We start from the raw sequence: 26,487 nt of genomic DNA on the forward strand, positions 1-26,487 counted from the left end.
CGTCTCCTAACATTCCTCCATGTGCCTAAAGGATTGTGGGAAATCTGATAAGAATACATGTCAGACTGGCCTGAGATAGCACCTGTTTTCTGAGACTGCAGCATCCTGTTGTGCTGCAAGGCTCGACTGAGCTGATGTGTTCATATATGGTTAGGCTTTTCATTCAAACTCTAACTGAAAGTGATGGCTTTCCCCTCTTCTGTGCCTGTGGTAATGACAAAAGTGTTTATAGCGTTTTTACAGACAGTCACGGATATGTTTAGATGTGTGATATGTTCCAATCTGCTAAGAGCTCTTTGTTTTTTCTTGCCTTTTGTATGTGTTGTGTCAGAATGCTGGCAGACATACGCATATCGCTTAGTGCGCCAGTGAAAGATTAGAGAGGCAGTCATTCAGTTTCAGTGAACTCAGCTTGAATTCTACACTACTGTGCAAAACATTTGGGGGTTGTAAGATTTTTTTTTTTTTTTGAAAGGCTGCTTTTATTGATTAAAAAAATACATAAAACAACAATACTGTGAAATATTATTACAATCTAAACAGCTGTTCATTTTTTTTAAATGAAATAACCCTACCCTAACAAAACTGAACTTTCAGCAGCCATTAATGAAGTCTTTAGTGTCACATAATCATTCACAAATCATTTGAATATTCTGATTTAAATTACTTTTTCAAATATTGATTACTAATTTCAAATAATTAATTACTAATTTATTTACTGATTTAGAACTGTAATTTTACCTAATTTGAATTGAATGCAGATAAAAATCTTGGGACTTTTTTTGTGAGAGATTCACTGAATCACTTAATCAGCCAATTAATTCAAAACACTGATTCATTCAATGCAATAAGTGATTTATTTTAGAGAATGAGTTTGGAGACTGGCTTAATTTGTCATTTGAGGTGTAATATAAAGCTAAAAACACATTCGATTATGTAAGTAAATGTCTATAAATTCTGCGATTGGAGGGATTGGGCTGAGAGGATCCAGTTTTGGCAGCTACGCTCTATTATTATGAATTCTCTTTGACTGATTTTGTGTTCTCATTGGTTTGTTGGCATGTGTTTGATTTCATGAGCAAGAAAGATGTCTGTGAATTGCTCATCCAAGTGTATAAATGTGCTGTTGTTTGCGAACTCAATTACTGAAAACTTGACTAAATCAAATAAAAGAGTAACTATTCTCAAGCAAAGCTAATTTGAAAGCCCGCTGAAAACATATGATCTTACTGTTTTCTGGCTTTGACAAAGTATTTTGAAGGTACACATTATTTGACATACTTGAGCAAACTAATCAAATTTCTTGTCAAATGCTATTCCTGAAAATCTACTTTTAAATCGAAACCTGCCATGGTGCTTCTTATTCGTCATCTCTGATAAATTACAAGATAGCATGTCGGTTAAAGAAGTCACCACTCGGCACTGATACAACCTAAATTCTAAACTTTGGGTGAATTAAAGGAAGGTGAAAATGTCATCTTTTCACACATTTATGTAGATCTTATTCATCAGAGAAATAAGAGTGCAACCATCTTTAGAATTTTCGTTTTGAACGTCCGTTTCATTGCCAGTGCCTGGGTTCTCATTTTTTTTATTTTTTTTGTGAGAGAGGAGTAATATGACAAAAGATAAGGAATATAAGGGAGAAGTTACAATGAAAGGCTGCATATATTCTTTTCCCAAATGCAGAGGATAAGTATAAAGGATTACTGCTTAATATTGACATAATTGCATTTTATGCTTGTTTACATATAATATACAAATTGTTTTTAATCATCTAAAGTGAAATCATTCAACCGGTCGAATCATTTACAAACATTGATTAATTCAGGAACGGATCACTGAGTCAACCGATTAATTCAAAAACACTGATTTATTTAGCAACAGCAGTGCCTTCAAGAGTGACTCACTGAATCATTTACTTACTGATTCATTCAAAAACACTGATTCATTCAGGAACATTAACTTGCTTAATTTTTTGTAATTATTAAACTTTTCACTGGCATATTCTCACACCAGGCACATTTATTAACACATCGCTCACTTATTAGCACACTCGTTGTTCTTATTCTTGTCTGTAACTGTTGTGGGTCTAGCCATTTACACTTTACACACAGGTCTCTTTTGACATTAGCTTGTCAGGTGCTCTGTCCCATCCATTGCTAGGATCATCACTGTCAATCATATAATTTCAGGAGTAACTAACACAACTATTTAGCAATTAGCAGATTCACTCCTATGATTTAAATGCTTTTGTCACTTCTGAGACTTTGCATTATAGGTGGACGCTGGACATGGAGATCTCAGAAACATGACAAATGAGCTTTTCTTCAAATTGTGAATGGATTGTTTGCAGAAAAGCACTCCCAACAGACATGCCTGTGCCTGGCTACAGTACTCAACTCTGCAAAAACACATTGCAAATAGAAACTTTTGGCTTCTTTTATCGAATGTAGAAAAAGGCTTAGGGCCTACTATTTTTTTGGAAACTGATAGGATATTAAAGATCAAAAGAACAGCATTTATTTAAAATATAAATATTTTGTTAAATCTTTACTTAAAATCTTTACTGTAAGTATTGATTTAAAAAAAAAAATGTTACCGACCCAAATTGATTGACTGGCTATCATTTCATAATTCTACCCAGGAATGTCTAGTTACCAGCAAGAAGACCCTAACAACGCCTAGAACGGGCTGTCATTAACAAGTAAACAAATGACAGGCTGAGCTATGTACTGCACGTGCAACAGCGACTCACCTGTAAGTAGCCTACGTTTCCGCTTAAAGCTTGCCCACTTGCATGCATTATAAAGCAGCAAGGATGGTTAAAACATCTATTTCCACAATAAAACGACTTTAAAAGGACTTCTTTCGGTTCTTAGCTTTTGTTCTGAATCTGAAGATCGATGTTTTTGCTCTATGACAGTGTTTCTTGCGCTGCTGTCAACGCGGGCGCCCCTCTGCGGCAGACGCATGCCACAACAACTTTGCAGTTCAAATACGGCGTATATCCGCGAAATAATGTCAGGAAAACACGTATTTCTATTGAGTTGTCATTGTTTATTTCACTCTGATTATCTGTGTTCTCGCGTTTTATAATAATATAATAATTATTATTATTTTTTATTTTGCTTTGCCAAAGACCTGCTGTTAACCACTAAACCAACAGGTCTTTCACAAAGTTTGGTGATTTTTTTTTTTTTTAGGAAGATTCAAGCATCAATGCTCTTTCTTTATATTAGGAAACTATAAAGGGGTCATATGATGTTGCTAAAAAGAGCATTATTTTCTGTATTTGGTTTAATGCAATGTGTTTATGCAGTTTAAGCTTACAAAACAAATTGATAACCTCAAGCGTTGGCCAGAAATGTCACGCCACTTACCATACTATGATGGCGTCTCCCGGCACGATGAAACAAAACCAATAAAAACCATTACAAATTAGGCATTTGCTGCATCCAGTGGGGACATAATTAATGACAACAGCGAGAATAAAAGTTATGCCTTCTTTCTTTGCGTGAACATTTGGGCAGCGTTATGCAAATCTTCCCACATCATAGACATGTGGGGGCATGTTTGAATGAGCCATTTTAGGAAGGCGTGGCTGACTCTTAACTTTTATGAAGAATAACTCTTTGGATTTTAGATTTTAGTCTTTGCAATTTTACAGATCTTTTAACCATCACACCAACTGAACTTCCTGACACAAAAAGGGGATACAAACAGAAGCCTGAATGATTTGTTTTATATAAAATATACTTTAAAAGTTATTGAAAAGAATTGAATTGAAAAGAAGCCTTTAAACCTTTGTGCCAGTGAATCATTCAGCAGGTAGTTGTTCTTGTGCATGAAAATTGGCTATAATAAAAACATATTTTGCTAGATTTGAATCCATGCTTGTGTAGATATGTTGTTTGACAAAGACCTGTTGTTAACCACCACACCAACTGGCCTCTCATAAAAAGCTAAGTTTCATGGTTTAATGTTTAATAAGACAATATGCAAACGTAATACTGAATGAGTTGAACTAATCTAAAATTCCCATTCTAACTGAGACTGAAGATGAGTTGAACAAAACTTACCTGGTCTACCTGGTCCAAAGATCATGTCTTACAACAGTATACAAAATATAAGTCAGTATCCTGATGGGTGATGGCACCTAAGTCTCTGTCATCTTGAAGACAAGGATCTTCTAACTAAACCTCACTTCACAACACCATATTTTTAATTTTGAAAGATTAAACTGAACTTTCAAGAGCGCCACCTTGAGATGCAAATGAAATAATTCATTGAGCTGTTTAAATTCAACATGATCCTTCATTTTTCACATACAAACACAAAGATTGTGACACCGTAACACATTTATTAATGATTAACCTCACGTGAAAACACAAAGGCAACAACAACAACTTCAATCAGTGCAAATAATGCAGTAAAGATTAAAACAATGAATGACGAGGAAGTCATTTGCATGATTTATTCATACTCTAGTGCATTCTGGGAAACAGTCCAACCTACCCTTTCACAGCAGCAAACAAGACTTGACTATTCCATAAGTCCAGCTGCAAAAAAGCTCTCTTCAGGTGTATGACTTGATCAAGGGCAACCCTAAAAGAGTGTCATCATGTGTTTGACCTGTGCACTGCCCCCCAGGGGAGGTCAGATCAGACAATTGGCCAATGTCTAAATAAATTAACCTTCAAACTTCAAGCTTCTAAAATTGTCAAATTAATTTCATCGTTTTGTTTTGACAGACTTTACCCATCTTGTTTAATGAGTGGCTTGTCTTCAGGCCTTGCTGAAGTGGTGCTTTTTTGTTTCCCTTTTTGAATATCTAGACATCTAAATGACCAATAGAGAAAGCCAACCATTTTTTCTCAGTATCAGACCCTATTTTACCATGAAAATCGATTGATTTTGTCCAGCTATTAATCATTTAAAGTATCATACAATGACAACTGGAGGAAAGGCCCTTGCCTCCCGTGAGTTACTAGATAGTAAATGTCAGATCAAACATTAGCCTCGTGGAAAGCTAATAGTCAGAGATGTGCATTTTTATTGTGAAATTTATCCTCTCATGAAGATAAATGGAAATTTTTATCATAGCAGACATTCAAGTTATAAGACTCATTATATAAATTGCTCTCGTGAATTGTAATGTCTAGTCGTGAAAAAGGTTTTCTGTGTTTTCCTGCTTAGATCTAATGAGATTTCCAGAGGCTTACTGCTAAAATCTTAATTCACATTCTGTCTGTTTTATAGTTTTACGGTCCTCAAAGCAGTGGAAGTTTATATTAGTGTACATAGACTGTTCAGCTTTCTACAGTAGTGCTCTTATCATTTCTGCATCATATACATGTAGTAAGTATACTGTGCATAATATATGCCAATTTTTCACAGATTACTGAAATGACTGGCTACATTTGTCAAAAAATGTGCAGTTTACAACAGTCCATTTTTGATTATTTGTTCAAATGTAGTCAGCTGGTCATTATGGCAGAGCAAACTTCAACAGTGTAAGCAATGTGACCAATCAGAATCAAGTATTCTAATCATTTTAATGCACGTTCAGGTAATCATCCAATCAGCGCAAGAGAAAGTCAGTGTATATATAGCAAACTCTTACCTCTATCATCTGCAGCCTTCCAGCATGCCAAATGCACATAAATTATATGTTTAGATTTAATGTACTTGTGGAATCATGAAAATATGCTGATGTTGTTCCAAACTAGTGTGTAATTGTATTCTGTGGAACACAAAAGTAGAACTTTATTGGGTGAACTCAACTGTTCTTTTAACTGTAACATAACTTCTTATTGACTTCCTGAACTTCTTACTGTGCCTTGACCTCTTACCCATCACGGTGTGACGGCACCATTAGCAGAACAGATAACTTGCGGACAACTTTCCACAATGATGTACTTTTAACGTAGAGGGATGTGAAGGAAGTGTACTTTGCATGAAGGGCACTGCTGTTGATTTGTTTTCATGCCAGCCTTCTCCACAGAGTCTATGTGAACGATGATTTCTCCATATGGGCAGATAAATTGAAATGAGCTCCAACAAAATATGGTGTTTCAAACTTTCATGGATGCACCTATCTGTTTCACAGCGGCCATATGCCGACCATCTCTGCATTTTAATCTCACACCCAGTGGGTGGAAGGAAACTTTACAGTACGGATGAAATATGAGCAGTGCAGTGTGTGCAGGGTAGTGGGAGCTACGGAGATGTAGCATATTTTATTTTAGTTAGTGGAGATGGGACAAACTATGCACTTCTAGCTGGGTTGCTGTGACATACGGGAAATTGAATCCTCATCCATAGAAGTTTATTTGCTGGATCACACAATTCATCAGACACACATTCACCTCTATATGCGTGCTCTCAAAGCTGTCCAGCACTGTCTGCTAAACTCATTTGTGAAGTATTGATTAAACATATGAAATTTGAATAAATAAGTCATAGAATCTGCATTGAGCTTTTGTAGAACACCCAAAGCACTTTACATGCAAATGAGACTCACCTCACCAGCACTGCCCACATCGCAAACACATGAATATGGATGAGCAGACAATTTTAAGATACACAAAGCCCTTCTCAGGTAGATGCAGAAATCCTACAGTGTTGTGCACCTTACAGCTATGGGTGGAGTAGTGGTCTTGTAGAAGCATGCTAACTTTTTGTTGGTTGCATGGTGAAATCTTGCTAGAAGGTGTATAAGAGGCAGTGAACCTTTGTAATCACCTGAAATATGTCTGCATTGATATTTGAATGGATATTGTTGTTGCTTTTCATCATAAAATATTGCTCATTCTTCTCAGTGCACATTGGATATTCCCAAAGGACTGCAACAAAGATGTGACGTTCATGTCTGTCTGCTTTTCTGATATTAATCAATAGCATGAAAATGAATGCACAGTCAGTCGTTGATGTTTGAGATGGCTTTATTCAGGCAGGGACAGCAGTGCTAGACACAGGTGATGGGCATCTTTCCACTGTTTGACTGAAGCGATGGGGAAGGAATTGAATTACAGCAGTGTCCCTATTGGAGAAAAGAGTCACCAGCATTGAAAAAGTGATGAGAGACAGACATATTCAGAGGGATTGAGAACATATGTTTGACAAAAATACAGGTAGCCAGTTGCAATCAAGAGATGTTGTGTTTTTATGTATAGAAATGCTAGTTCTCTACTGAATCCAATAGTCCGTTTTTTTCCACATGATGGATGCATTCTTTGTGAGAATCCTTGTTAGATCTTACTACACAACAAATACAGTAATTCGATTATTAAACAGCCAATTCGTTTGGAGACATGCAAACATAATAATGCCACCAGAACTTGAACACGGTTTGTGCCACAATCAATTTTTCCTCATATGAAACATTCATTTGCCAGAGCGTCACGCATTTATTACAAAAATTAAGCATCGCTGCACACACAATGAAATCAATTTTGAAAATGAACCTGGGCTGGTAACTGATTCCAAAGCACACACTGACGGGCTAATACTTGTGAGTCAAACCTATGTTTTGGTATTGGAAAGGGATGGATCAATAGTTTTAGAGGGGTTGTGGTTGGTTTAGAGAGAGAAGCAGTGGAGGGCAGTGCTGCTCCATTACTGATACAAAAATTGACAGTGGATGTGTAAAAGCTGTACGTTTCCCTTTCTTCATCTACGCCTTGTCAAATGGTACTCTCGGAAAATGAGTAGCTCCACAAGAGATTCAGCATGACTTTAGACATTCTCCGAAGTCTTAAGTGTTCTTATTTAGCTGTCTATTTCTTGGCTCTACCTTTTTGGGCCATTTCTGGTGAATTTGATAATGATTGCATCTCTGTTCCTCCAGATGGGCGCAAACAGCACATTGATATTGAGATTTTTTTTAAATCATATTTAAGCTGTGTGGGCTATGGATTGCAGATCTCATTGCTGTCTGCAGAATCTCCATTCATTTGAGCTGGTTTTCTCTGTTTACTCGACAGGAGCCTTTGCCGGATCTGTTGTCTTTTCACAGATGTTCACTTAGACAGATAGGACAAAGCACAACCAACTAATAATGCTAATTGCTTCCATCTGCTCCCTTGCAGCTGTCAATAGCCATTTTAGCGAACCACCATCGTTTACCCATGCATTCTTATTAGCCGGCCTTCACTGCATCTGCAGCTGGTGAGAATTCTGTCGGAACGTCTTGGAATGAATAGATTCAGAGGAAAACGAGTTGATAAATCAGAACAGAGGAACTAGATTTAACATCCAATGCATTTTGAAAAGAACCAGTCAGACCACTATGCAGTAAATCCTTGCTGTAACAATGACCTTGCGCTCAAGGCTAAAAGGCAACCACTCAACAAGAGCAGACGCTTTTAGCACCTGTTGTGAGGTGGCATTTTTGTGAAGAGGTTTCTCGAACTTTCCTCCAAGAAAGCCAAGAGACAAACGCTGAAAGGTCAGAGAGAACGTACCGGAGTTCTGGAGGGGAACGGTTTCTCGTTAACTGAGAGAAGCGATACAGTGCAATGAGATGAAATGTAATAAAGGTGGCAATTGAGCCCTATGGCACTGAGTCTTTGTTTTTCTGCAAGATGACGGTTGTAAAAATGCTGTAGTGGTATTAAAGCAGGAATAGAAATAGTAAAGGTCTGGTTTAGAAGGGTGAAAGTGAAGGTTGAAGCTACAGTCTTGTTCAAAATAATAGCAGTACAATGTGACTAACCAGAATAATCAAGGTTTTTCGTATATTTTTTTATTGCTACGTGGCAAACAAGTTACCAGTAGGTTCAGTAGATTCTCAGAAAACAAATGAGACCCAGCATTCATGATATGCACGCTCTTAAGGCTGTGCAATTGGGCAATTAGTTGAATTAGTTGAAAGGGGTGTGTTCAAAAAAATAGCAGTGTGGCATTCAATCACTGAGGTCATCAATTTTGTGAAGAAACAGGTGTGAATCAGGTGGCCCCTATTTAAGGATGAAGCCAACACTTGTTGAACATGCATTTGAAAGCTGAGGAAAATGGGTCGTTCAAGACATTGTTCAGAAGAACAGCGTACTTTGATTAAAAAGTTGATTAGAGAGGGGAAAACCTATAAAGAGGTGCAAAAAATGATAGGCTGTTCAGCTAAAATGATCTCCAATGCCTTAAAATGGAGAGCAAAACCAGAGAGACGTGGAAGAAAACGGAAGACAACCATCAAAATGGATAGAAGAATAACCAGAATGGCAAAGGCTCAGCCAATGATCACCTCCAGGATGATCAAAGACAGTCTGGAGTTACCTGTAAGTACTGTGACAGTTAGAAGACGTCTGTGTGAAGCTAATCTATTTTCAAGAATCCCCCGCAAAGTCCCTCTGTTAAAAAAAAGGCATGTGCAGAAGAGGTTACAATTTGCCAAAGAACACATCAACTGGCCTAAAGAGAAATGGAGGAACATTTTGTGGACTGATGAGAGTAAAATTGTTCTTTTTGGGTCCAAGGGCCACAGACAGTTTGTGAGACGACCCCCAAACACTGAATTCAAGCCACAGTACACAGTGAAGACAGTGAAGCATGGAGGTGCAAGCATCATGATATGGGCATGTTTCTCCTACTATGGTGTTGGGCCTATTTATCGCATACCAGGGATCATGGATCAGTTTGCATATGTTAAAATACTTGAAGAGGTCATGTTGCCCTATGCTGAAGAGGACATGCCCTTGAAATGGTTGTTTCAACAAGACAATGACCCAAAACACACTAGTAAACGGGCAAAGTCTTGGTTCCAAACCAACAAAATTAATGTTATGGAGTGGCCAGCCCAATCTCCAGACCTTAATCCAATTGAGAACTTGTGGGGTGATATCAAAAATGCTGTTTCTGAAGCAAAACCAAGAAATGTGAATGAATTGTGGAATGTTGTTAAAGAATCATGGAGTGGAATAACAGCTGAGAGGTGCCACAAGTTGGTTGACTCCATGCCACACAGATGTCAAGCAGTTTTAAAAAACTGTGGTCATACAACTAAATATTAGTTTAGTGATTCACAGGATTGCTAAATCCCAGAAAAAAAAATGTTTGTACAAAATAGTTTTGAGTTTGTACAGTCAAAGGTAGACACTGCTATTTTTTTGAACACACCCCTTTCAACTAATTGCCCAATTGCACAGCCTTAAGAGCGTGCATATCATGAATGCTGGGTCTTGTTTGTTTTCTGACAATCTACTGAACCTACTGGTAACTTGTTTGCCACGTAGCAATAAAAAATATACTAAAAACCTTGATTATTCTGGTTAGTCACATTGTACTGCTATTATTTTGAACAAGACTGTATATGCAATCAGATTAGAGATTGATGCATATAACTCTCTTCAGTGTTTGTTGTAGTATGCAAGTGAGATTATATTCTTTCGTAGACAGCTAAATTGAAAATAGTTTATTTGGAATAGTTTCAAAAGTTGTGTAAATGGGCATTATGGGAGCAGGTCGCTGTTGAGCCCTTGTGCTGCAATTTCTGTTTCCATGGAAACCACAACTTCTCTGACTTCCCCATTAAGCTAATATAAAGCAAGATACAGACACAATAAAAGAACAGAGAAAAATGCCATCTGTTTCATAATAAAGTTTATTCTATATTACAAATAGTATTTTGTTCTTGACTGCAAAATAGGAATGCATTATATTTACATACACAGGTATACAATGAATTATAACAAAGTTAGAGAAGCTTGCCTTTCCGCTGGTCTCTCTCTTCCTCTCCTCCCATCAGGAGAAATCTATCTTGCATCAGATCTGGAAATATTAAAAAGTCTTTTCGAACAGGTCTCTGCAATGCCTGTTGTAACACTGAGCTAAAAGGACTTCTTAGTTTTTACAAAATGTTTAAGGTGGAAACTTTATCGTGTCTTTTGGGCATAAGGGGGGGGGGGGGGTCGTCCTTATAAATGCACATGAGAGATGAAACATGAAACATAACACAGGATCAGAGTCATGAGGAAATCCAGGAACATATCAGCTCTTCAATAACACAAGGGAGCCCAAAGCAATCACACATACAGAGCCACTATCCAAAACAACATTAAAAAATAATTTGGTGTAATGCTAATGGAATTTTGAAAGCATTAGGTTGCGGCAAATGATTCAAATTTATAGAAAAAAAGCAGCAATATAACTTACGGACAGATATGTTGAACAACAAATGAACACATTCAGGGAATCAACTCTTTAGAGTTGCACATTAAAGACGTACAGTAAAAAAACATAAATGTTATGTGTTGTGATTAAGTGTGACTGGACTGGCATGTGATGTCGTGGTCACATTTGCTCAGCGTGAATGTGATCGGTGAACGAGAAAATCTCAGATAGATAGCCTTCGAGAAAGGCAATCCACCTGACAGGAAAAGAACAAATGAATCTGATGAAATTGTAACAAGAGTTTGATTCGGTTTAGAAATCCCTAGTAGGTATTTGATTGCAAGGCAGTTCATTTCATATCATCCAAATAGGTCAGCATGCAAGGGTATATACTATATCTGCTTAAGGTTTTACCTCAGTCTTATTAGCATCTAACACATTCACAAAACATGGTCATGGCAGCTGAATTGAAGGGCAGGATAAAGGTTCCACCTTAACAAGAGGTTGCGATTTTGAAGATGACAGCCACTTTTTTCCATCTAGTTCTTCCAAGCAAAAGAAAGAAAAGAACACATCCACATCATCAATTGCAAGGCTTATTTTTTCTGTTTTCCTTTTTTTTTTTGAAGATTAAATTGACATACATGCGCTGAAAAAGCCAATAAAGCACCCAAGATGGACCTGGGCAGATTCTCCACACTTTCACATCACCACATAGGGTACGCTGTCAAGGGGAAAGAGGGATTCAGAGGACAGAGGAAAGGTGGGCAGCTAAATTGTCTCTTTCCCATTGTAAAAGTTACATCCAATATTAATTACGTCCTCATCACGCCATCCGTTTGCTTTTGGAGTCGTTAAGCCCAGGTAAGATTCATCTATCAAGGCTGCCAGCAACATTTAAACTACAGCAAGCCCTTAAACTTCAGATCAGGATTTCTTTCCACCTTCCCAGTTGTGCAATAACCAGATAATGGACTACTGTCCGTTATTCCGTGCACAGAATAATGGACAGTAACAAATATGAGGCTGCAGACAGTTTCCTTCTGTAGGTCATAAAACAAACAGTGCATTGTGTTTGCTTTCTCAGGGGTGATTTATTCACTTTGCTATTTTTTAATTGGGCTCCTTTGGTTTTCTGCTGAGCAACTTTGTCCGTGTTTGGGTTTTTCTAGAGGCTTCCAGAGTGTTCGTTAAAGGTGGGACCCTGTGGCAGTGAACAGTGCAGGCTGCACGTGTACACTTTCAATAACGTACCATTTCCCTCTTTATCGGCTAATTCTGAGTAGGTTATTTTGTAATGAGTCCCCCTACCGGATGTGTGAACTGAGACACCTACTGAATGTGCTTTTTTGTTGTTAAGATTACTTCGTCCTCTTGCAACACAGCGTAGGTTCTGGCAACCTCGCTGGAGTACAGAGAGAAGGCGTCGCTCTCTGGAAGAGGGGGGTGTGTGTGCTTGATTCTAAGGGGAACGAACCTTGGCTTCTCCTCCACTCATCTAGATAAGAGAGGATCAATTCAGATGTGCACAAGCCGGATAAAAGCCCAAATGAAGGCTGGTGGTGAAGTGGTGAAGATGTGGGTGTCCCACCAGATGATAGGTCTCGTCTTTCAGTTTCACTGTAAAGTAAGGTCCCGGAAGAGATGAAAGAGTTGAAGCACTGACTTGCTGTCTTCCACTAAACGCAGAGGGTTTTAAATACACCTCACTGTCTTCAAAGAGAGAATAAGCAGTTGGGATTCTCAAGGCTTGATCGTTCTCTTATCAAGGCGTATAAATGATCTTGCACGTCCCGTAAATCCAGTGTCATCGAGGTGTTTTGTGTCTTTTGAAATGGCCCGAATGGACAGCATTCTTCAGATTCATGCAGTACCATTTTTATGTCTTGCGTGTTTAACAAAGGTACTACAATGAACTGTACTCTACATTAGTGTCGTACACTACCCTAGTCATAAAAGTCAGAATAAAATGACACCAAACATTGTGGTTTCTGCTTATCAGCTAAACTTTGAAGGCAACAGAAATGTTTTTTTGTTTTTTTCAGTCAGGGAGAAGGATGGAGGATGCAGTGACGTGGAACTCATAGGCAGCCACCCCTCCTCTACACAGCAGAGCCGGATGGCCACCCACTCCACTGCATCATGGGTAATGTAGTCCTTGGCTCCTCTGCCCATCCTCCAGTTCCCATCTCTAATCTTCTAGGAAGCAGAGCTAATATGATTCAAATGCTTGTTTTTGTGGGAAGATTGCAAACAGAAGAGATGAGATAGATGGACAGGTCTTCACTCAGGCACGGCTCGGTTTCTGATGGATATCCCAGTGCACTCTGGGAAAAGTGGTCCTCAGCTCTCCAGGCTCATGAAGGCGACCACCTGCTCCAGCTTATAGGCCAGTCTCTGTTTTTTGGCACCATCATCCTGCTCCAGCGCAGACACAATCTGCCAGAGGGAGATGACACATCAGTTACAAATACCCACATATCCTTTTCATCTTCACTTTTAAAATGTAGTAATTTAACAGACTAATAGTTTTCTGTACCTCTTCTGTATATTTGCCCACATAAGAGTAGATCTCGCTGAGGGAGCTCATGCTGTTGAACTCGCTCATGTGCCTACGGGACTGTTCTGCTAGATATGCGTTCATATCCTGATCACTGATCGCAGGCATCTTACTAATGTCGGAGTAATATCTGTAAGAAATGCAGAGAAACAGAAATAGATTACTTAACAAACATTTAGAACTTGGATAGGTGACAGGGCTCAAGAAGCCTTTTTATAACTCATGTAGAATGAGAATAACACGTTTCAGCATCATTTCTGTCACTGGGTGAGAGCTGTCACACCCCTTCCAATCAGTTCGGCATTTCCTTTCTGTGGCAGTACAGCTGCAGCTTACATCAGCGAGTGACTGACTCTTAATGAGCCGCTGTCCTTGAAAGTTTTCCAGAGATCAGCAGAATCTGCAGGATGCTGGAAAGATTCAATAAATGTGCCTCACACATACACTGATACTAAACACACACTAGCACATCCAAAACAAAATGCAATTGCAATTGTGTTTGATGTTACAGGGTAAATCTTATGAGCCAGTATAATTAACATTACTATCTTTTGGAACAGCCTTCGTGCCTGGTGAGCACCCACGATGCCTTGAAAATGCTGTCTCTGTAGGCAGCTCTCTAGGTTTTGGAACGGAGTAGCACTGTCTACTGTCTTTGGGTGGTTGTGTAAGAATGTTTGTGGAGGAAAAGCAATCAGTCACTGTCACCTGCAGCTGCAGAGGCTCTGTCGACTCGTTAATTAAGGCAGGTCATTTACATTTTTAATTCCTGCACCATGCCAACTCCTGTACTCAACACACTGAGTGACTAACCGATGGAATGCGTGTCTGTTTCAGGCTCCCGTGAGCACCTTGAGCGGCAAGCATGTGCTGCAATGCACCATGGGGCATTAGTGGAGGACAATGGCAAGGTGTTGAATGAGTAAGATAGTGAGAAGTTGTAATCTGTAGGTATGGCCTTCCCAAAGGAATCAGGTACACTTCCTAGACGAGTTCACACATTTGAGCTTAGCTTCTCACTCTGCGCCCTCTGCTTCCCAAGGCTAATGACTGGCAGCTCGTCTGGCACTAATTAATACCACGTTTAAATGTCAGCTGTTCGTCAGCCAGAACAAGTCCATGTTGGTTATTCCCTCGTATCGTGCATGTATTGCAAATGACTAAATAGTTGCTACGCTTTCTGGCCAATAAATAAACTGAAAATGCCATTTATAAATAAATTTCATAGAGATTTTTTCACAGCAAACAGGAAAAAAAAGATTTTTATATATTAAAAATATTGCTTTTTTGTATATGTGTGAATAAAGACTAATTTAGTTGTTTCAGTTTGTAATTTGCCTAATAAATGACAGTACAGTTTTAGTTTTAAACTGGTTTTTAACAGATTCCTAATTTTTATTATGACATGTGGTGTGCTTAACATATTTATTAGACTAGGAATTTGAATAAAAAATGCGCTTTACAATTTTTCTGCCTTTCTTGTAAAACAGTAAATTTGACAGTTTATGGATAACATGGATAACAATAATTATATTTTAGCATTACAAATACTACTGGGACTAAAGAGCTTACACATACTGATGGATTAACCATTACAGCAACATAAAAAATCATTTGGGCAATCACCAATACTGTTTAGGGCAGCTGTGGCACAAACCTTACACTGGGTGGTCTAATAAGTTTGTGACAATGAGAAGATATTTTACCTGGTTTAAACATAGATGTCAGCACCTATAACTAAAGCAGGCTTTTCTCACCTCAGTAGGCACGTTTTAGTATGAACCAAGTCTTTAAAGATGCGTAACACATTAGCTAATGCATGAAAATGAGCTTTCTCTCCATCTCAGCTCTTTCATAGAGAGCTGGCAGCATGATTACAGTCTTATCATTTTCCCCATCATGCTCGTCTGCCAGCTACCCATCTCCTCCTGCAGCCTCTGATACCTCACGGCAAATAAACACGTTAGTCAGAGGCTGAGAGCAGAGACACACGGCGCTGATGAGTTTTATCAGTGCTGTTTACTGTAGCGTGGTGGGTTTGAGTAGACCAGCACGGTGTGCTGAAATGAGCAGAAAACAATGGAATTATTCAAAGCTCTTTGGCTGTGTCTGAATATGCCTAATTCTAAACTATATAGTATGCGAAAAATGCCGGAATGCCAAAAAAGTGTTATGTTCAAATCACAGCAACTGAAAAATACTAGGCAAGAAGTACCATGAAGCCACGGGTGAGGAGTTGTGAATGGCGGTGAAGTGACATAACTGATGCCAGTAGGTCATGTGACAGCGTCTAAATTTCATTCAGACTACCTATATGCACACTACATACTTAAATGTTCACAAACTAAATACCCAAATGCAATAACTACTACACAGCATGCAATTTCAAACACAGATTTTTATAGTCATTGCTCTTCCTTTCTTGGCATTGTTGAACGTAGAGCCAGAGGACTGTGGGAAAAGAAGAAAAGTTTGTCTCTCTCAATAAACAGTGACTAATTGCTTTGGTGCAGTGTTGGGTAGACCCAGAAGATCTACTGAACTACAATAGAGCTGCAATTCATCATCCTGGAGCTCTAACAACACACTTCAGTCTGATTACCAGCAGCCACACACACACACACACACACACACAATACCTGCAGGACATAATAAAATTCCGGGCTTTTATTCACGCTGATAGCCACATAAACACTGTATCTTTGCATCTTTTCTGATTAAAACCATTCACAAGTGCACCTCACATACAGTCTCTCATTCTCCCTCACAAATGCATACACATTAAAACACTCCAGCGATCTATTCACACTAAGATCTTAGAACCATGCAAACCGAAGGAATATGGAAGTCTACTCTTTCTGATATGGATTTCTAAGGCTGCAGTGCTCCACCAGATACTGTGATTGACAGTCTTTGTCTGTATGTTCAATCACGTTGAAAGATCTAGAAAGGGAATTATGTACACAGAAATGTTCTTGCTCACCTCTCCACCCAGTTCTTGTAGCTGGGAATGTCCTTGGCATACAGCAGCTTGTTAGAGGGGGGAGTCTTTGCCCAGGCGGTGCTCTGACGTCGAGCACGAATCCATGAAGGTTTGTGCCACCACAGAAAGACAGGCGTCCGTAATGCTGCTCTTATGGATGTCGAACACAAACTGTGGGTTCTTGATCACATTCACCCAGAACCGTAGAGGTAGGCTGTGGAGAGCAGAAAATGTATTAATGGCATTTTATTTTCAAAAGCTCTTTAATGCATAAAAAGGCAGTTTTGGAACAGGAAGCAGTGGCTTTATGAAACCTCAGACTGCCTTTACATGCATATAAATGTATTAAATATATATGGAATTGATACTGGTGTGATATTGATGAATTAAATCATTTTATGCATAGGCAATTTTGTTCAGCCTGAAATGGCAGCATGAATATTTGAGCCATACTCAGAGTGCTTCACATCTCATATTGGTTTGTTTGTATCGGAGCGCTGCCCTGCAATTGTGCACCTGTCCAAAACAATAAACGTATACAAGGCTACTTTATACCCCAGCCCATTTGTGCTAAAGTGAAATCAACTTAAGAGCGTGTTTGTGCACGTCTCAAGGGTCACAGATGTTGTTTGGTCTGGGATTTTGTGCGCTTTTGTCTGAGACTGCAGAGTTCTCATTAGTTTTCAAGAGAGCTTTGGTTTTGTCTTAGACAACAAAACCTGAAGAGAGGAGATGAGGGAATAAGAAAGGACACTGCGGTGAAATGGATGCAGAGTTTCGCAAAGGAAAGAAAAAGACAGAAAACAGTCAACAAAAGCTGTTCCGTACCAACCCCCTCTGTTGCCCTCTGAGTTCAATCAAAAATAACAACTGCACCAAAGAGGATTTAGAGAGAAAAAACACATATTATGACTTCTAAATTAATCAGAGAGAATCAACTGGGATTATCTGCACTCTATCAAAAGGATATCAATGCTTTAACAATGAGTCGACACCCTCGTAAACCTGCCACAGCTGGCCTCTGAAGATCATATACTCTGGACAGAACAAAAAAACAGGACGTGTCTAAAGCGCCATACTTTAGTGAGCACTCACTGGATAGAGTAAAGCCCCTTTCACACTGCCATTCCGGCAAATACAGGGGTAAAGTGTTCCTGTAATTGTTTCCTGGTCGCTAGATTTGGCACTTTCACACTGCCAGTGATGACCCGGTATATGTGCGTGCTTTCACACACAACCCTTGAAGATCCCGTAACGACACGTGACATCAGCGCGTGACGTGTAATGTACGAGTCGACAAAGCTTGGCACGTTATACTTTAACTGAAGCAAGCAAACGATCTCAGTGTCAGCGCGGAAAGTGAGGAACTAACTGATCTCTGCTTCATTACAGTTTGCACATATGTTTTCGTCGCGAATGTTGATCTGGCTTTTGTTCACACAGCGCTCGTTCCGGATCGATTACCGCAATGTTACTATGTCCCCGACCCGGGTTCGATTCGGTAATCAATTCCGGGACGTGGTTGCTTTCACACAGAAGGCGACCAGGCAATGTTACGGGAATATTGCGGGTCCGACGTGCAGTGTGAAAGGGGCTTAAGTAGATCAGGAGATGGGAATGATGTCTGGATGGACTAGATCCCAGCTAAATATAGCACTCAGCTCAGCACAGCCCTCTCTGGGAAAAGCCTAACATTCTTCTGTCAGTCTTTTGGGTTTCTTCTGCCTGTTATTTGTTTTTTGTGTGTAAAGGTAGAAATATTTGTAACGTGCAAAATGGTTCTGATGTACTATGGAACCATATTTTTATGTCCAGAAAAGTGATTTAAAAAACGTCTTATGTATCTCAGTGTTCGGACTAGTGGATTAGTGAGGTTTATCTAGAAATGCATTTGATCAAGGTCAGGTGAACTTGAAACCAGCAAAATTCTGCAGGACTTTAAATGTGCGGTACATCTGCAAAATTCAGTGAAATTACTGCCAAATTTTGCAGGCAAGAAAGGTCCAACGTGTTGACCAACTTGAACCTGTTGTAAAAAAAAACTTGAAATTCCCGAATCTGTCTGTATATATAAAAGCTTTTTTTTTGCATTGTTTAACTTTGTTGCATCATCACTGTTGCCATAAATCATTGTCAGTCTGAACACCTCATTGAAAACTAAATGGCATTAATTTTGGTCATCTGCATTTTAATTAGCTCAACAAAGAGAGTTAATTTAACCACACCTGCTTTTATTATCTGTATCTGTGCATTGACAGCTTGTACTTTGGTTGACAAGCTTTACCGCCCAACCCTCGCCCAGTCACAAGATAGACAACGGCTTGATGGATGATTCACAAGAGCCTCGACCATCAGCAATCCATCTCTGATTGGCTTTGGTTAAAGATCTGATGCTTAACGCTTCCTTTGATGCATTTGAAGAAGTGATTTGTAACAAAACTGGGGAGTCCATCATTTAGGTTGTGATTTGTTTGAATGAATGAAATGGCCAAAAAAATCTGCTTTAAAAAAATGTCATCTCTTTAAGAAGTTTAAATTGTGCTCTATAATGGGTGATTAGTGAAAAAGATGCAAGTTTTCATGCTGAGATACTAGATTTGGGTGGTCTAGACTGTTATTATCGCTACTAATATTAAAGAAGTGTTTGTCTGTGTAGGATACACTCAAATAAGAGGATAAGCAAAAGACTTGGACATCTTAAGTTGCCATCTGGATTGTCTGGAAATCTCTCATTTGCTAAATCAATCAAAATCAGAAACCCCTCAGTGCACCCTGCACAAATAATTTCACTTTCCCATTAAGAACAATAATAACTTGTGAAGAGAATTGATGAGCAAACACTAACATGCTGTAAACAAAATAGTGATTAAGCCTGTGATTTCATGGCCAAAAGCATTTAGCTTTAGAGTGTTAAAATCCTCTAGACAGCAAATATACCCCACCCACAGCTCTGGTTCAATTATCGGCCTGTGTGGTGGCAGCAGCACATCTAGCCACAAAGATAAAGCTGAGCCTGTTGTTTTGTGCACAATATCTGAAAACGGAGCTATTTCATTTTCTGTGAGAGACATTAGTTGTCAGCAAAAAGCTGCGTAGCAGTGCATTAGTCCTGTAGAAGACCCTCTCACACGCATTAAAAATATCACAGATGCCACAGTGGCATCGGGCTGTAATGCCCAGCGAGGAGAGTGAGATGATAAATCGCTATTTAACATTCCACTCTCTGTAAGAACGATTCCATTAATGTGCAATGCAAGAGTGACCCTCTGTGCTCTCCAAAATCACTTAATGCTCTCAAATGGCCCCAAAACACACTGTGGAAGATGGGGAGAAATTAGCTCTATAAAACAAAGTAAGTAGGGACTCTAACCCCCTCCCCCCCCCCCCCCCCCCGCCATGCCATCACATCAATATCATCACTTCATCCCCCATAGCCTTTTGAGGTGGTGCGTGATAGTACGTTGGCAGAGGCTAATGATAGATTACCACTCATTAAATGTGACGCCAAGCCTTCCTTTCTCCTGTCATCTACTACACCCCTTCACCTCATCCCCTCTTCCTTTCTCACTCGATCTGCTGGTTGTTTATTTAACCCCCACAACCCCCTTCCACCATGGGGACGTGCCTCTAAATTGGTTGGGTGAAATTAATTTGTAAATGAGCGTTATTAATTTCTCTCATACTCATTGCTTTGGTAATGTCCATGGTTACAGCTACATTAGGGGAAGTGTCAAGTAATCTGCTTTTATGGGTCTGTTATTATAATTGCATTTGAGTTTCATTTTAATTTAGGTTGAATTATATAAGGACCTATTTTGGGCCTAATATTCATATGCATGTATATTATTCAAAATGATATAATAAATATGAATTTATATGATGTTATTTATGTGTGTGAGGCATCTTACCAGTTGCTCTTCCATGTGTGTCTGACGTGCGGGTCGTGTATGTTGTGCTTGTCAGCCTGCTCATCCAGGAAGTCAAACATATACTTGATAGCAAGAGGAAGGGCACTTCCTCTGTGTGCTGTGCTGAAGATGGTCTCAAACAGGTCATCCACAAACTTCTGTAGAGTGCCCTGAAGAACCAGAAAGAAATGGGATAGATGGATGAAAATGAACCCTGTTCTCCATTCACTCTGTCCTACACGTTATTTAAATGACACACTTGTGTTACCAACATAACAGAGGCAGGCCATATATGAGTCTCCATGAAGACCCTGCGTGGACCTGATATTTAGCAATGACATGAGCTGCCGTGTTCCTCAGAACAGCTATCTGTGTTTATTAACGTATTTGTGGGCCACATTTCAGTAATCCCACCGATGAAACCAACGTTCCTGAATCAAGCTCTGTGATAGTGAAAGTGTTACTTTGAAGTTCACCTTTAATATAACATAACGGAAGCAATTCTGCCTAATCTGCTTTGTGCGGATGGATTAACGTCCACCCCGCACCATTGACCCTAATTTGATTTAATGGTGGCGAGTCTAAGAAGGAGAGAAGATGACAGAATCTAATCCACTTGTAATGAAAGAACTGATAGGAAGCACGGAAGAGAGAGAGAGAGAAAAAAAAGTATCAAAAAGCGCCGGCCGTATCTCGCAGCCAGCACTGGCTTCGCATCCGGATGAGGTGTACACAAGGCACAGCACACAAAATCCTATTTCCGTTTGAGCAGACGGCAAGAGTCGTCGGGAAAGAAGAAAAAAATCCTGTTAGCTGACAATCACAACAATAATTCTAATGTGTCCCAGATCCCTGACAGCTTATCTTTTCCCTATGAAGATGAAAATACATATTTCTCACTCGCGCCCTGTATAAATGCAGTGACAGCTGCATGAGGCTGGCTACAGGGATGACTGTGAGAGTTCTGACAGGTGTCATCCTGCGTGACGACTGACATCATCATTAGTCGCCTAAGAACCAAAGTGACTATTTGCAGCCATTTGAAATGTACCTGGTCATTATAGCGTACTTAAAAGCAGGCTATCAGACACAGGCAGGCAGTCAGAGAAGCATTAAACTATAAGTGATCTTGTTCCGGACAGGTGAGGAAAGGAGCATTTGTAATTGCAAACAGAAAGAGGACGGAAAAGTGCCAAAGACAGAACGGTAGAGGAAGAGAGATTAAATAAAGCCTGGCATTATGGAGGGAGATGGAAAAAGGTAAAGCTCGCCCATCCTCAGAGACTCTAATGGACCGAATGTGGAAAGCGTCAGCACCCCAGGCAGATCACTGGTATTTATTGCAGGGGTGAAAGCCAAACAGTCAATTACTGTGTTGTCACACCAATCATTTTTCACCAAGAGAGATGGTGTCTGCGATAAACTGGTTATTTCACTGAAATAATCCATCTAAAAATATGACACAGTCTGCAAGCGGAATAGGGTAATCACCAGGGTATTTTTGCATGTGTGTGTGCACTTCTGGTTGGCTACATCAGGAACGTCAGAATCACAGACACATGCAAAAAAGCAGATTTCTTGACATCCAAGATTAACCAAACACTAAATTACAACTTACAACTATGGGGTTTCTTTGTGAATCATCAAGTTATAGCACAACTGTCATCAATAAATCGCTATGTTTTGAGGTTTACAATACAGGATGCGTTAAGTGCCAAAGTAAAATACTAAGGGTTTTGGACTTCAACGTTGAGTAGTAGCAATAGTGATGTCTGCCTAATCAAACAAAGCTTTCTATTCCATTTCTTCAATTTCCTGATGTCCTTGAAGCATTATTCTTTTCTGGTAGTGAGGGATCTGTATTAAAACCCAAAACAAGTGCCTGTTTACCAGCTCTCCTGATGCTGTGATGTCAAGTCAGTCAGCGTGATACCAATGGAGAAAACAAACTGGAGTTCGGAGCAAATAGCATAAACATGAACTGTTTGCCACTGTGGTCTCAGCTCTACTAACTCCACAATCTAGCCATTTGATCTCATTCTAGAAAGTTCACATCTCTTTGGAAGGATCAGATCTGTTGACAACTGTTTTTAGGGCCATTCAACCAAATCTGACATTCAGAGAATATTATACATGGTGGCAAAGCCTACCTTGGTGGCCAACAGCCTGGTCAAGTAGATCTCAGAGACCATCTTGCTGCCACGGTCTCCCTCCTTCTGGTCCCCATGCTCATGGTTCTTCACCAGATGCCACACCTTGACGCCGCTCTCCAGGTCAGGGGTGATCATTGGTGTGCGGGAACGCAGGCTGTCCGGACTGCCCGTGTACTTGATCATGTTTTCTGTTGGAGTGAAAGACAAAGATCAAAGACCACCAGATGTTACTTCCTCCTCAATCTTCCTTTGCTGACAAATGTCCCATGCAGCTGTTCAAATCTGTTCCTATCTGTACAAAACACATTGCCTTTTGTTGTGCAGTACTCGAGATTGGATATGAATCATTTAGAACGTATGGATGATTAATTTTTCATCCCTTGCTCTCTTGCTCACTTTCTCTCTGGCGAACGTGCGTGTTCGCTCACTTTGGCGGACACAAAATCGAACAGGTGTCAGGCCTGATGAAATATTCATGCTTCAGCCAATAGGGAGAGATCAGCCATGACATTTAAAAAAAAACAAAAAAAAACAAAACAGAGCTCGATGAATGTTTACACAGTGTGAAAAAAAATTGATTGGCAAAGGCCTGATTTGGTAAGATAAAAAAGCAGTTCGCAGTGGCAGATGCAACAGAAATCAATCTCTCCAGGGGAAAGACAGAGAAGAGTAGGAGGAACCTGATAAAGAAAGACAATAACACCTTCAGAAAAAGAAGAACAGAGAGGATGACTAACGAAAAAAGGAATGAGATCGAGCGTGTATATTTGCATTCACATCACTGTTGCTGATCTCAGTGTGGCTACATTCACACTGCCTCAGTCTGGAGTGCCAAATAATAATTGACTTGACAAAATTTTGAGAGTGAGTTGATATATGCTGTATGAACCAAACTAGTTTTCGGTTCATTCTAGAGCACTGACTGTGTGAATGTAGTCTATATTTGGTGGAGATCTGATTAATCAATTTGTTGCAGCCTCACAAAGGTCTCACAAATTGTCTTTCCAGGTGTTTCAAAATGTGTCTCTTGCCGAACCTGTTACAAGAACCTAAATGTCGTCTGAAGCTAATTCTGAGCGAAGAGCGAAGTGATCTATGGCACTTTCTTTCTGTCTTTCCCATCTGTCACACTCCCCCTCTCTCTTCTTTAGGTTCATTTAGAGTGCAGGAAAGTATATGGAGATGAGATGATTTTAATGGTCTATTTGATGTGTAGGGGGAGTGCTTGGAAGGCCCTGAGCTTTGATCTTGCGCTTTATCAGACCCAATCGTAGGAGGAACTGATGGCGGGCGAATGACAGGGACAGATTCAGAGTCTCAGGAGGGAAGTCAAGTGCAAAGAGACTCATTTTCCCTACTTTTACCTTTGTATGCTGCCCGACTATCTCGGCTCTCTCCACGTAATTCCGTTTGAGCTTCATTTCTGCTCCCTTTTGTGAGTGGCTGAGATGCTACACATTTAACTTCTCTTACCTCCATGTGAGATGACAAGACTAGTTTTTTTTTAAAAAAACTCCTTTTCTGTACTTAGTGTAGCTCAGGTTGAATGTTACCCTACCCTGCTGTAGAAACGTTAGTCAGCTGATTATTAATGTTTTATATAGTGTCAGTGTGCCATACGTTTTGTTTCGGGGGTATGGATGCATTTTAGAATTACAAAAGGAATAACAAACACAAACCATATTTGCTAGCAGAGGTTCTGGAGACAGTGGAGTTGTTCACAGAGTTGTATGCGGTGACCTGCTTTGGTACGAGAGCTACCACAGCATTATCAGTCACCTGTGGAAAAAAGAAACAAAGGATATTATAGACAAAAACCAAACAAAATATCTAAATTTCAGACTTTAAAAACACGTATGATGTCTTCAGCTTTATGGTTACATAAAGTTAGAGTTATCTGTCCTTTATTTCTCATCCAGGTAGATGTTAAACTGCATAAGTGAGGGACAAGATTGGTTTATCTGCTTCCATTTCAATAAATTTCTTCCAGTGGGATGAACTGGGTTTATTGAACGATATGCCTTTGCAACTGCTAACCACAGTAAGTCTTAGAAAGCCAAATTCAATTAACATGTGGGGGTCTCTACTCCCCAACCACACATCCCTCCATCCACATAATTTACCAATGGATGTCTGCAGCACTTACAGGGTTAATTGAGGTGATGGTGAAGAACTAGATGATTTGGGCTCAGGACTGCATGGGAACCCAAACCACAACAGGACGGAGAATAAGTGCTTCACAGACCATTAGGACATTATTATTACACCCTTAACCTCTTTCCTCCCGGACAAAGTCAACGTGAAGCCACCCTCGTTTACTGCCACGGCCCATGAGGACAGCTGTCCAAACTTCAACAAAATCAAACAAATATTTCTCACACCTCAGTATAGATAAATGACTGTGTTAAAAGAGACTTCAGACAAGGGCTATACAGTATTTCCCTGAAAAGGGTCTTTATAGAAAACAGCAGAGATTTTCTCTTTTATCTTTCCTCTGCGGGCAAGTTTACGCTTTAAGAGAGTCTCTGTGTTCCCGGTGGCATTCAGACATGTCAGATATCCGAGATGGGGCTTATACAACCCCAGTGTGAAGCTTCCTAAGAAGACATCAAAGAATTAACGTCAGAGCCAGATGCATTTGTAGTACCTCGATTTAGAGGAAAGTATCAAAGATGACTTGATATATACATCAGAAATGCACCGAGAATCCTTTATGACTGACCTGTCATACTTTAGTGAGACATTCTGTGACTTTTCATGTTGTATACTAGACTAAACAAGGGAATTGGGTGCTATTAGAGAGGAAGAAATGAAAGGAAGTCAGTCTGGAACACGTATGTGGCGCAAGGAGAGAAATTAAGAAATAGAAGATGGTGCAAGGTGCATGGAGAGCCTCTTCCCTCTCTTAAGCAACTCTAACAGACTTAGGGGTGTCTGATAGCTTTTTTGTCAATGATAGCATGCCCTCCCCGACTGAAAATTAATTAACTTCTGTCTTCATTATCTCATCTCCGATTCTAATCAACAGTTAATCCATTATGTCGCTTGCAGCCCTTCACCCATGCGCCGCCCCGTGACATTTAATTTAAGTACTGTGCAGACTCCTCTCTCTCAAAAAGCTCATTTGGAGGGCAGCTTATGGAGGAAATTATTTACACTGTAATGAAGCGCCGCCTGTCTCCTCTCCACCCTAAACTGCCCCTCCCAGCCAGACAGATATGTCTGGGGTTCTCACTCTTAGAGTGTCTATATAATTGCAGACAGACAGACTTTATCAGTCCCCTGCTAAGACAGCATTGCCATACCTAACCACTGAATCTCAATGGTCCCTGTCTACAATGTTGGAGATCCGTCAGTCAGAGTAGGTTTTCTAAGTGACCTGGAAGTGCCTTGACTGCACCCTATTATGGAGGTCAACAGGGGCATAAGAGTGTTTGATATGGCTGAGATGCAATGAATGTTAACAGTATTTGTTTCCCTAAACTAGTTCTATTAAGACACAAGAAACAAAAGCAATTACCATCATAGAGTATATTTTCTCTGCTGGCATCCTTTTTTCTGCTAGACGAACATAAATAGAGCATTACATTTCTGAGCTTCACAAAAGACATTCATCTTGCGTTCAAATCTCTTTGTTCCAATATTAGTTACCCTGTCAGAATCTGCGCTATCATTGAAAGCCTATGCCAAAACTCACATCACACAGAGCCATTTATCAAAAGTCATTAGCTAGATCATCTGACCCAGGTGTCAAGCTACAGATCCACCTGC

At 39.8% G+C, this 26,487-nt stretch overlaps 1 pseudogene; it reads right to left on the minus strand.

Annotated features, from left to right (window-relative positions):
- Positions 1 to 10,586: 10,586 nt before the first annotated feature.
- LOC113047842 (plexin-A4-like) overlaps positions 10,587 to 26,487 on the minus strand; it is a 184,668-nt pseudogene continuing 168,767 nt past the window's right edge.

The sequence above is a fragment of the Carassius auratus genome, chromosome 29, assembly GCF_003368295.1.
Source record: "Carassius auratus strain Wakin chromosome 29, ASM336829v1, whole genome shotgun sequence".
Classification (NCBI taxonomy): domain Eukaryota; kingdom Metazoa; phylum Chordata; class Actinopteri; order Cypriniformes; family Cyprinidae; genus Carassius; species Carassius auratus.